This window comes from Rhinatrema bivittatum, chromosome 18 (assembly GCF_901001135.1).
Source record: "Rhinatrema bivittatum chromosome 18, aRhiBiv1.1, whole genome shotgun sequence".
Taxonomy (NCBI): domain Eukaryota; kingdom Metazoa; phylum Chordata; class Amphibia; order Gymnophiona; family Rhinatrematidae; genus Rhinatrema; species Rhinatrema bivittatum.
In genome coordinates this window covers 15,151,192-15,163,834 of record NC_042632.1, presented here as the reverse complement: position 1 = coordinate 15,163,834, position 12,643 = coordinate 15,151,192, and the positions used below count along the sequence as shown (strand labels likewise).

General features: G+C 44.7%; 1 protein-coding gene across 1 annotated transcript in view; it reads right to left on the bottom strand.

Annotated features, from left to right (window-relative positions):
- The window catches only part of CTNNA1 (catenin alpha 1), a 332,156-nt gene that overhangs the window by 274,506 nt on the left and 45,007 nt on the right, over positions 1–12,643 (bottom strand).

Genomic DNA, 12,643 nt, shown 5'->3' with positions numbered 1-12,643 from the left:
CTCACATACACACAAGCTCCAAATCTCTCACACACATATACACTCTTTCACAATCTCCTCATATAAGCTCCCTCTCTCTGGCACCCACACAAGCATCCTCCCCACCCCGTTCTCTCACCTCCCATGCTCGGTCTCATACCCTCCTGCTCACCCCTCTGCTCTCTCCCCCCCCCCTTCCCTACTCTCTCCTCACAGCCCCTCCCCTCCTCTCACCCTCCCTCCCCTCTCTCACACATTCACTCTCACCGGGGCCTTCATCTTCGCGCACTCCGTTCACGGAATGCCGGGGGTCTCCTCTGCCGTTTTCTGCACAGGGGGGAATTCTGCGTTCTGCAGTAGCACAGAATTCCCCCAGGACTAGTATTGAACCACAAAACTGGCGAGTCAAAATACATGCATTATGCATAGAGCTTTGAAACACTTTTACCAATAAATTCTAGGAGACTGGAGTCTTTGCCTGGTGAAGTGTTTGAAAATTTTTTCTTTGTTCTTTTTAGAGCAGGTTCCACTACAGCTGATTGATAAGGCAGCTGGACTATTCCAAAACCTGGAGTCTTTTGGACCCTATATGTGGCCTCTGAGGTGCATGAAATTGATTCTCCCAAATTCTTGTTTATAACTCTTGCAGGATAGCATGGATCAGGATAGCTGTCATCTCCGCTGGAGGTAACAAGGATCTGGAGAAGACAAAAGACTTCTGTGAAAAATTCCTTGTCCTTATTGACAATAACTCCAAGCACCTTTCCCAACTTGTCCAGAAATCCTGAATAAGAGTCCTCCAATGGAGACAAAAGTTTTGGAGATTCTGGTGTAGGATATTCCTGTTGAGCCCTACTCAGATCCTAGAAGAGAAGGAACACTAATCCAAGACCACAATGATTAAATAGGTGAATGAGGGGTTTATTCTAGTGGACATCCTCCAACTGGTGGACTCGCGCTGCAAGCAAAATTTCAAGAACCACTTCACAGGGGTTCTCAGAGTATGTTCGGTCCAGTGTAACAGACTCCTTGGGAGAGTAAAACTGATATCTTAGAAAGGAGAAGTTGAAGAATATCCTTGTTTTTAGCCACTGGGGGTGGGGTAAAGAAAGTCATCAGCTGTGCCACCTGTTCTAAGGTCTGAATGCCCTCTGGCCAGGTGTTGAAGGTAGAACATATTCTTCAGAAACTAGAACAGAATCCTTTCACATCCACTGGACTTTGCAAAATTTGTCCTGGTGGGCGGTTAGAAACTAAAAGGCATGTAAAATGCTGACCCGTGAACATCTAAGGTCAGACAAAATGAGCCAGAGTCCACAAGTCCTGTATGTGGAAATCTGAGTGGTCTGGGGGGGGGGTAGCTGCAGCTGTGAGAAAAAAGGAAGTTCTGCTAAAAGCAGATAGAGAAGCAATAAATTTTGGTATCGGAATAGAAGCAAGAAGTTTCCCAAGAGCTAAGCTTGTTTGTGGGCATGAGAAAGAGGACAGATGGGAGGAAAAAGGAAGTATTTTCACTAGCCGGTTCTAGCTTGTCTGGAAAATTACAAGTGGACAAACAGCACTTGACAGAAGGGCCAAAGAAGGTCAGACAGTACTATATTGATGGATGACATTGTGTATTTAAGAAGAAGTTAGCAAATGCTCTTTGAAGGAATTCCCAAAGGACAGGTTAGCTCACAGCTTCAGAATTACCTGTTATTTTCTCCTTCCCCATACTTTATTGATATATCAATATATTAGTTTGCAGGTACACAAAGTTTCAATACATTGATTTGTTTGAGGTCCTGAGTATTGGTCATAGGGGTGAATAAGCACTCAGGCAACAAGAAGCAAATGGGATCTGGTGAGTCCAGGCACAGGCTTTGCTCCAGTAACCTTGGAGACATTGCTCTAGAAATTAGCAGGGGTAGATGAAGCATATCCCCTTCTTCCCTGAAAAAGTTCCCAAACATATAAAAGGGACTGAATTTAGTGAAGAGCTGCACTGGAAGCACCACAGCCCAGTATGCTGACGATACAATAGTTTGCTCCGATGCAGAGGCATCAAGGGAGACGCCAATCATGCCAGAACCCCAACATGTTGACTGCACCAAAGCTCGATGGGCTGGCGAATGGTGCATCAGCTGCATCAACTGAACCTATACTCTGCACTCTCTCAGCACCAGTTGCACTGCCGATTCCTTAGAGTGGTACTTCTTAAACAAGATTTGCCTTCTTTTGCTTTCTCAACCCTGCTGCAGTGAAGGAGGGAGACTTTCCTAAGGAGTATGATAAGGCTCCTCAAAGAGGAAAGACTGCAGCTCTTCAGAGACTTACACAGTTCCTATATTTCCCAGGCCCTGAACGTCTGTGAGCACAGACACATACAGCCACAATGGTAGCAATTTGCCTGGACATGGTTTGGTTCCATGCAGCAGTAACAGAGAGGAATATCGAGTAAGAAAAGGGAAGTGATTATCCTCTTGTACAGGTCCTTGGTGAGGCCTCACCTGGAGTACTGTGTTCAGTTCTGGAGACCGTATCTACAAAGAGACAAGGACAAGATGGAGGCGGTACAGAGAAGGGTGACCAGGAAGGTGGAGGGTCTTCATCGGATGACATACGAGGAGAGATTGAACAATCTAAATATGTACTCTCTGGAGGAAAGGAGGAGCAGGGGTGATATGATTCAGACTTTCAGATACTTGAAAAACTTTAATGATCCAAAGACAACGACAAACCTTTTCCGTCAGAAAAAAATCAGCAGAACCAGAGGTCACGAGCCGAGGCTTCAGGGAGGAAGACTAAGAACCAATGTCAGGAAGTATTTCTTCACGGAAAGGGTGGTGGATGCCTGGAATGCCCTTCCGGAGGAAGTGGTAAAGTCTAAAACTGTGAACGACTTCAAAGGAGCGTGGGATAAACACTGTAGATCCATCAAGTCTAGAGGGTGTGAATAAAGAGGAGGCAGCAAAACACTGCACGGAGCGGCAGTAGCCACAGAGGCATTCAAACACTGCACGGAGCGGCAGTAGCCACAGAGGCATTCACGGAGCGGGATGCCAGTGGCCAGTAGTTGGTGTTCCACCTTCACGGAGCGGAAGGATGGAGGGCTGCTATCTCAAAAAAAAAAAAAAAAAAACAAACAAAAAAATAAAAACAGGGGTGGGTAAGAGTATGGGGTAAGGGTGTGGCCTGCTTGTTACAGCGGTTGCTACCCCTAATTGAGCTGGACGTTCACTTGGATGCAGATACGGCGCTGCTCTCTAAATTGGTGGTGGGGTGGAGGGGAATTAGGGCTGGAGGGTACTGGAAGCCAATAGTAACAGGTGGGAGAGAAAAAAAGGGGAAAAAAAATGGATAAAGTGCGTAGCTTGCTGGGCAGACTAGATGGGCCATTTGGTCTTCTTCTGCTGTCATTTCTATGTTTCTGTGTTTCTATCTGTAATGAATATTTTCCTATCAAAGACAGTCCTTAAAGTCAATAATAGTGGTTTCTTGGAGCTGGACATCCTGTGAAGAAAAAAAACTTTTTATAGCACCTAAGTGTTTGGGTGGGTGGGGGCTGCCGAGACAATGTAATAAAGGAAAAATGTAAAAGAATGAATCTCAAGATATCAATCAAGAAGGGTGCATGTCTGTGCTGTTGCTCTGACAAAAAAAAAAGTGAGGGGCTCACAAGGCCATGTGAGAACTCCTGCACATGCTCAGTAGAGTAAAAGCTCTTTGAGCTATGAGAAAAGAGTTCATTTAGTATGGGTGGATAAAGCCACCCATGTGTCTTGGCTAGATCAACTCTGCTTGGCAATGGAGAAATGAATTTTATTAGAGCAGCGTAAAATATACAATGTTAGATATATCTATTGTAACTGTGGTTTAGCAGAGCAAATCACTTATTACAATATTTTGGAAACACCCTGTGTCTGCCCCTAATCCAACTTTCATTTTAAAGACATATTAACAATGACATTGTAATGTCCCCCACCCCACCACCACCCAAACAAATAAATACAGGAAGAGGCAGAGAAATTAACCAAAGAAATCAGCTCTCTTGAGCAAAGGGGCAAGTAAGGTGACCAGGAAGAGCAGTAAACAAAAGGGAGAAAGGGAGGAAAGCTATAATCACAAATGCTCATAGTCTTGGCAATAAAGTTCCAGATCTCCATTACGGAGACAGCAAACTTGAACATTGTTGCAATTACAGAGACATGGTTCAGCAAATCTCATTAATGGGATATGGCCAAACCAGGCTACAACCTGTTGACAGAAAAAGGAGTTGCTGATCTTTATGTCAAAAACAATGTCCATATACAATACAATCACTTCAAAAAAATAACTGCTCAAAAACTATAGAACCAAAAATGAAATCAAAATGAAATTGTGTGTGGCATGGAAGGCAGAAATTTCATACAGGCTACCTCTAAATCCACCGGGCTTAGGTGCCAACTTTTTAATCATTAATACCACCACAACCACCCAGAGTCCTATATTATAATGAAAGTTTTTTTTAATTTTTGAAAAAAAATCTTTAAAATCACTTTCTTTTATAAAGTATTTAACTCAATAAGCCTCCGCCACGTAGAAAAACCCACCAAGTAAAATGACCCGCTGCCAATCCAGCAAGGAGTTGCTACTGAGGCAGGTGCAGCCCACAAGGCCCATCTCAGATCAGTTAAGATACTGAGAGATACCTAGACTAGCATGAGAACAACCTGGGGAAGAAGTCCATAAACCTCTCTGCTGAGAGCAAAAAGAGGAATGCTGCAAGAGGCAGCCCCTGTGGAAAAGGGCCTCCTCATTAATCTGGAAACCCTGAGGGTACCAGGGAAGGAACAGTCTGATCCACAGAGCAAAAACTGCCCACCAACTGAGCTTAAGTATCAAACCTACGGCTCAAGATAACCCACTGTTCCACCTGATAATGTAGTGGCACACCAGAGGAAACATCCACATGGATAAGGACTGCTGTGTCTGCAAACAAATGCACCCACTGACAGTCACCTTTGAAAGGAGAAAATCCATAAGTGACTGTAATATGGGTGGGGAATCATTTTTGTGCGATCCTCCCTCCCGACCAAAGTCACCCTAGATAGGGCAATCTGGGGGAAAACAAACATACCAGTGAAGAAATAGAGGGAGGAGAATCCTCCCCTCACAGGTAGAGTGCCAGGCACTTCAACACAGATGAGGAGGAGCGGCACGAAGTAGAAGCATGCTTGTTGCTTCAGCAGGTATCCGAAGAGGTACTCCGCCCACGCAAGGAATCATCTGCTACTAGGGAGCAGACTTACAGGAGATAGAATCCCCAACCCGGATAGCTAATCACCCTCTACAAAGCACCCCTACTGCACAATAGTGCAACAGGGAAGCAAGAGCTCCCAAACAGGGGGTTTTCAGATCTCATGCAAAAACAGAAGGCGGCTGCCACTCAGAAGCTAAGCCAATTCGGAAGATGGGATGTGAAAAAGAAAACCTTTCCTCTGAGCAGAAAAGGCACCTTTCGACAGCCAAAAGACAGACCTCTCACCCCCAAAGTGGGAGGGGAGAGAGCGCACTGTTCAACCCGATCAATTAGATTCCAGAAATCCCTCCACTCTCCAGAAGAGAGTGGGGCACATTTGTTGACCTATGAGGTCCTCACAGTGACTAGAAGTTACTGGTGGCCGCCTAGGCAGACACTAGAGCTAACATGGCAACCAGGTGTGGGGGGGGAGGGGGGGGGGGACACAACACACACACAGCAAGAGAGACCCAGTTGGCCCACTTTGCTGCACTGATTCATCTTACTCAAAGGCTGTATCATCCTGGTTGGCTCTATGCACCAGAGAGAATGCATCCAGGAGGTTTCCCCTAAAGGGGATCCAGAGCATAAGCCAATGAGTGAGGAAGCCATACCAGTCTCATCCTCTTCTAGAAGGGGGCAGTAACCTGGTATCCAAAATGGAGTGAATAGGATTGTAGTCTCTGCCAAGACCTCCCAGCACACTCATATGGGATGTCTCCTAGTACCAAAAGAACCCCACACGCGCACCAGTGGGCACCTAGTAATAGTGATACAGGCCGCAGATTCAGCGAAGGTGCAAACGCAGCGCTGTGCACCCATGCTGTGGAAATGTGTCAAGCTCACAATGAAAAAGCTGTTACTTATAGCTTGATTGTGGATTCCTTGACATTAGAATTATTTAAATTTTTCCTTTGGTTGCCTGTAGAATGTTGAGATTACTACCTGATAAATCTCCTTTTCCTTAGTGTATGCAGATGGACTCAGAACAAGTGGGTATAGTGTGCTCGTGCTAGCAGTTGGAGACGGATCTTAGTCTGGTTTCCAGATATTCGGCCTGCATTGTTTCGTGCCCCTGGGACCCTGGCGTCCTAGGCCGCCGCCTAGTGCTTCCACTGGCCCTGGAAAAATGGATTATAGTAGGCGCTGGTAAAACAAAACCTGGTACCCAAAGAGTCAACCGAGAAACCTTCAGGATATCTGCCCCCACTCCCACAGGAGTCAAATATCCAGGAATAAATGGATTACAGTGGGCTCTAGTAAAATATGGCCTAGAGCGAAGACATCCTCTGTCCATAAAATCCCTAATCCTTCAAATTAAAATGTAAAGCCTCCCATCCTCCCGATTCCCCCCCCCCCCCAAGACTCACTCAATATCCCTGGTGGTCCAGCGGGGGGACCCAGGAGCTCAGAGCGATCTCCAGCTCCCGGGGACCATGGTAGCCCCCGTTACATGGTAAGGGCCGCCGGTGCCATTTTGAATATTGACGGCTGACGGCCCCCGGGAGCTGGAGATCACTGAGCTCCCGGGTCCCCCGCTAAACCACCAGTGATACTGAGTGAGTCTTGGGGGGTGGGGGGCTTTACATTTAGTTAAAATTGAAGGATTGAGGTGGGGGATTTTTTTCCCCTAGATGTGCAGTTCTTAGAAAAAAAAAAAAACAATAGGAAAACCCACGAAATTTCCCTTGATGAGTGTCGGCTTGTGTAACCACCAATCCAGCTCTTTGGTCATGGTCGCTGTCAAGGACACTTTCCATGTTAACGGCTGAGAATGTTGTTTCCATTGTCGCTTGAGATCCCATTGGATGTGTCTCATGTGTAGTCTTGTGTTGGATACCGTGTGAATAGATGCCGCCATAAGACCTGGCGAGCTGATGGTGACTTGGTAAATTTGAGCCGCCTGAAGAGCTGGAACATTGTGTTTCTCCTGTCGTGTGGCAGGAAGACTGTTTGGTTATGTCTAGATAGGCTCCTATGAATTGGATCTTTTGGGTAGGCTGCAGGTTGGATTTTTGGTAATTGATGCCAGTCCCAATTGGCTGAGACAACCAATGGTGTCGTGGAGATGTTGCAACGTGTTTGGGGTGGACGCCACAATCAGCCAATCGTCAAGGTAGGGAAAAATTATGATTCCTTGTTGACGGAGGAATGCCACCACCACTGCCATGCGCTTAGTGAACACTCTGGTTGCTGTCGATAAACCAAAGGGAAGTACTTTGTTTTGAAAGTGCTGGCTGTTTACTTGGAAGGAGAAAGGATGCATTGGAATATGAGTGTACGCATCCTTGAGATCTATGGAGCACATCCAAGGTTGGGTTGGATCAGGGGTAATATGGATTTGAGAGAGATCAACTTGAATTTCTCCTAGACTATGAACTTGAAGTCTCAGAGATCCAAGATAGGACAGAGATACCCCGACTTCTTTGGTATGAGGAAGTAGGGGGGGAGTAGAAACCCGTATTCTGGGTGGATGGAGGGAGGCGGTGAATTGCTTTTTGCTATAAGGAAGCCACCTCTGCCTCCAACTGGGAAATGTTGGACCTGGTCCTTTTGGGTGTTAGGTGAGAGAGGGGCGGTGGGCACGGGAATGGAATCTGGTATCCTTGATGGACAATGTCCAGCACCCACCAATCCATTGTGATGTTTCCCATTGCTGGATGTATGACGTTATTTCCCCCGCCAATACCATTTGTAATGGCGGCATGGCTACTTTTAAAAAGACGAATTGGGCTTAGTTGAAGTCGTAGGTTGTTGAGTTTGAGGCCGTTGAGATCACGGACATCCCCAGCGGTTCTGGTTTTGTTGGGTTTGTTGATGTGGCGGTGGTTGGTACGGTGGTGGACGATACGAAGCATTTTATTTATTTATTTAAACATTCTTATATACCGACAACCGTTTGCACATCGTATCTGTTTACATAAAACAGACAGCGTCACCGTAACGATAGGCATAGCCATTACAGGGAACATAAAACTGTATCAAGAGGCTAACTATAGGATAACTGGATACAATATTTATGAAATACAGATTAAGTACAAAGTTATTGAAGGGATATCTTAGGAAGGATGTTTAGAAGAATATAAAGGGATAAGCTCAGTTATTAAGTTAACGAAAAGCTAGAAAACAAGGCCAAGAAAAAAACTGTGTATACAGGTAAATGTGTACAATAAACTTCAAATGTAACTGATATCAATATAGTGTAGTACAATACTCTGCATTCATTCATTCACATTGTCGGATGGTTCAATTAATGAGGGGTATTTGAGGGGAAGGCCTGTAGAAATAGCCAAGTTGTTTGTTTGTTTGGTTTTTTTTAATTTAGGGGTGGAGGTTTCAGTCCGTAAGTCTGGAGGCATGGCTTTCCATAGGGTAGGGCCAGCCAGTGAAAAGGCTCTTTTTGTTGTGGAGGTGAGTTTGGTGGATTTGATCAAAGGGGGGGGGCGGAGCGTTCCTTGATGGGTGGAACGAGTAGGTCTTGTTGAGGTACGTGGTATAAGTGGAGGGTTGATCCAATGAGTGTTCTCATTTATGAATGAGGGATAAGGTTTTGATTAGGATTCTTGATTTAATTGGTAGCCAACGTAGCTCTATGAGTGTGGGTGTGATATGGTCTCTCTTTATAGAGTTTGTAAGGATGTGTGCTGAGGCATTCTGTAAAAGTTGTAAAGGTTTGGTATGGGTGGCAGGGAGGCCAAGGAGAAGGGCATTACAATAGTCTATTTTGGAAAAAATAATAGACTGTACAACAGTGCGAAAGTCTGAAGTAAAGCAATGGTCTGAGTTTTGTTTTTTGTTTTTTAATCGTTTGCGGCTTGAAGTAGCAGTCACTGCAGATAGATTTTATAAAGGGTTTAAGGGTGAGTTGGTCATCAATCAAAACACCCAGGCTTTGAATGTGAGTGGGGAAGGTTATGGATGAGTAGGATGGGGGAATGGGTGGTAAAGGGCATTTAGAGGAGATGATGAGTTCAGTTTTCTGAGGATTGAGAGCTAGGTGCATGTCAGTAAGTAGTTGGTTAATAGAGGTGAGGCAGGATTCCCAGTTTTGGAGGGCGGTTTGAAGGGAGTCTGTAAAGGGGAGGAGAATTTGCACATCATCTGCGTAGATGAAGTGTTTGATACCTAGACTGGTAAGGAGATTGGCAAGAGGGAGCATGTATAAGTTAAATAGTGTTGAGGAGAGAGAGGAACCTTGGGGAACGCCTCTGTCAAGGCTGATTGGGTCGGATTCATAGTTATCAATAGTAACCGAGTAGTGTCGATTTTGTAGGTAGGACTTTAACCATGAAAGAGCAGTTCCAGTAATACCGATACTCATGAGGATGTTAATAAGGATCTTGTGATTAACAGTATCAAAAGCTGCGGAAATGTCTAACATGGCCAGAAGATAGGAGTTACCACTGTCCATTCCTTTGATTATAGTGTCTGTTAGGGAAAGAAGCAAGGTTTCAGTACTGAGGTGTTTCCGGAAACCATATTGTGTGGAAGAGAGGATATTATGTTGGTCAAGATATTCAGATAGGCGAGAATGGACTAGTTTTTCTAGGATTTTGGAGAGGAAAGGGAGATTGGAGATAGGTCTGAAATTAGATAAAATAGAGGGATCAAGATTGGGTTTTTTAAGTATAGGTTTAACCACAGCTTGTTTTAGTATGTTAGGGACTGAGTCTTGTTCCAAGGATCGGTTGAGTATGTTAGAGAGAGGTTTAGAAATGGTTTTAGGAATAGATAAGAGGAGCTTGATGGGAATAGTTTCAGAAGGGTGTGAGGAAGGTCTCATCTTTTTTAGTATATTTTCCAGGGAGGAGGAGAGTTCAAAGGACGAGAGTGTAGCTGACTGAGTGATAGTGGGAGGTATCACATTGTCAGAGTTGAGGGAAAACTGAGCGGTGAGTGAGGTGACTGTTTAGAAAGAAGTAAGCTAATTCATTGCACCGCTTTTTAGATGTAGGTTCTTGCGGATGGGTTAGAGTGGAACTGGTAAGGTTAGAGATCATGGTGAAGAGAGACTTAGCGTTGTATTGTAGATTGTGAATTTTTTTTGCATAATATTTTAGTTTGAAGAATAGCTTTCCTGTAATTGTGCATGAGTTGATAGTAGGAGGTTTTTGCTGCTGAGGAGGGGTGTTTACGCCAGTGTCTGAGGTGTGTTGAGATTTTTGAGTTCAGGTGAGTACCATGGTTTTTTGTTTAGTTGGGCAGGTTTAATAGTTTTCAAAGCAATAGGGCAGGTTTGGTTCGCAATATTAAGGGTAACCTCGAACCAGGTGGAGATGGCGTTGTCAGCTGAGGAGAGGTCAATTTGGTCGGGTATGCTCGAGCATGCTGTTGTGAGGATAGCTAAAGGACAAGTTTTACGGTATTGAAAGGAGTGTGGTTGAGGTGAGAGGGAGGGGGAGGGGGAGGGGGTAGGCTGTTATAGTGCGAGGGTAGTTTTAATGATGGTGTGGTCAGACCATGGTACAGAAAGACATGATGGGGAGTTGAGAGTATTGATGGCGGAGTTAGTGAAAATGAGGTCAAGGGTGTGACCAGCCTTGTGTGTGGGGAGTGTATAATTTGTGTAAATCCCATCGCTTCAAGAGAGGAAATGAAGGCTTCTCAAGCTGGAGATTGCGGGTTAGAGTCAACATGGAGGTTAAAATCACCAAGGAGAATAGTAGGGGAAAGTGAGTCAGCAAAGAATTCGATAAGAGGTGAGGAGTCATTCTCAAGGAGACCGGGGGGGGGGGGGGGGGGAGGGGTACCGTGCAAAGACGGAGACAGATAGCAATGTTTCCTGGACTTCCCACAGTGCTCGGCCTTTCCCCAAAGCCGAGGAGGAAGGAGATGAGCCAGAAGTCCTCGAGCATGACGAGACAGACGACGGTCAATCCCTGGCACCTTGCTCCATCAAGGGCCCAGGTGGAAGGGAGGGCAGTGAGAGCTGTGTCCATCTGTTCCCGATGCCAGTCAAGGTTTTGAATCCAAGAGTTTCTCCATTTTATCCAGCTCTTGGTCACAACCCCCCCCCCCCAAAACATCTTGCAATGACCCCATGCAGAGGATACACACATCGTGTGGATCCATGAGGGACATAGTCTGAGGGCACTAGGGGCATAGACGAAAACCTGACGCCATAACAAAAGACCAGGTATACGGTCAATGACCAGTGGGCACCAAGGGACACCACCAGAAGGAAGAAAAATTTACTGCGCCGCCTGGCTAACCAAGCCAGGGAAATGGAGATGGACCAAGTGCAGGAAGTTGAAGAATTGACTGAGAAAAAAAAGCATGAACTCCACAACCAAGAGACTGAAGAGGGACCCCATGTGGACAAATGGATAGTGGTATGCTGGGCATGCTCAGACTGCAGTCAAAGTTTCTAGGTCTAACAAATGCCAGCTATTATAAAACTCTGTTGCACGATTGCTAAAGGGATGCAAGCCATATGACCATAATTACGCAACCACTATAACACCTAATGGCTACCACTACCCACAGAACCAAATTCAAAACCCATTGCTGATTTTCAAGGCTGTAAAAGGAGTATGGACCTATTTACTTGAGAGAAAGTGATCTGGAAGGCACATAGGATAGCCTAAGATCCTCACTTGGAGTTTTCATAACTCCATTGACCAAATAAATAAAAAAATAAATAAAAAACAGGTCTATAATTTTTCTTGGGAGATCCCGAAAGAGTGCCAAATGCATGGACAACTCCCATCTCAGGAAGTAAAGACTTCTGTCAGACCTTTAATGCCAAACTAATGTATCACCCGGAAAAGCAGCTTAAATCTGCTTTCCTACGTGCATTACAATTAAACTAGTTGATATAAACTGCTTGGCACATACTGCTACAATCTATTGTTTTGGCAAGTTGTTTATTTACAGTTAAGTCCTGCCTTTCTTCAGACTAGAATTTTTAATCTACTACTGGTCTCTGATTGTATACTGGAATTTTAAAATTTTGTACCCTACACCTTGTGTGAATTTCTTATTCAAAAAGGTAGGTAAAATCCAAATAAAACTGGGTTAGCCACAAAGCCTTGATACACAAGGGATATAGACTCTACATGAGGAAGAACGTAAAGTAATGAAAATATTCCTCAAAAGCCTAGAGGCTTCCAAATAAATATCAGGTCACTGTCCCTCAACTTAACTTGTTTTATTAGCAATTGTTTTTAGTCCTCTGCTTGCCCTAATAATTTCTAATATTTAGAATGTGTACAATTTGGGGAAAAAAAAAAAAAAGAAGACCTGTAGATCTGCACAAGGTCACTTTTTAAAACTTCCAAATTAGTTTGTACAGTATGCAGTGTGATCCCTGCAAGCGGTACCAATGACAGCTAGCTTAGCTCCAACCCTATGAGTGACCTGCAGCACACTTTCAAAAGATTCCTTTAAAGACATATATAAAAA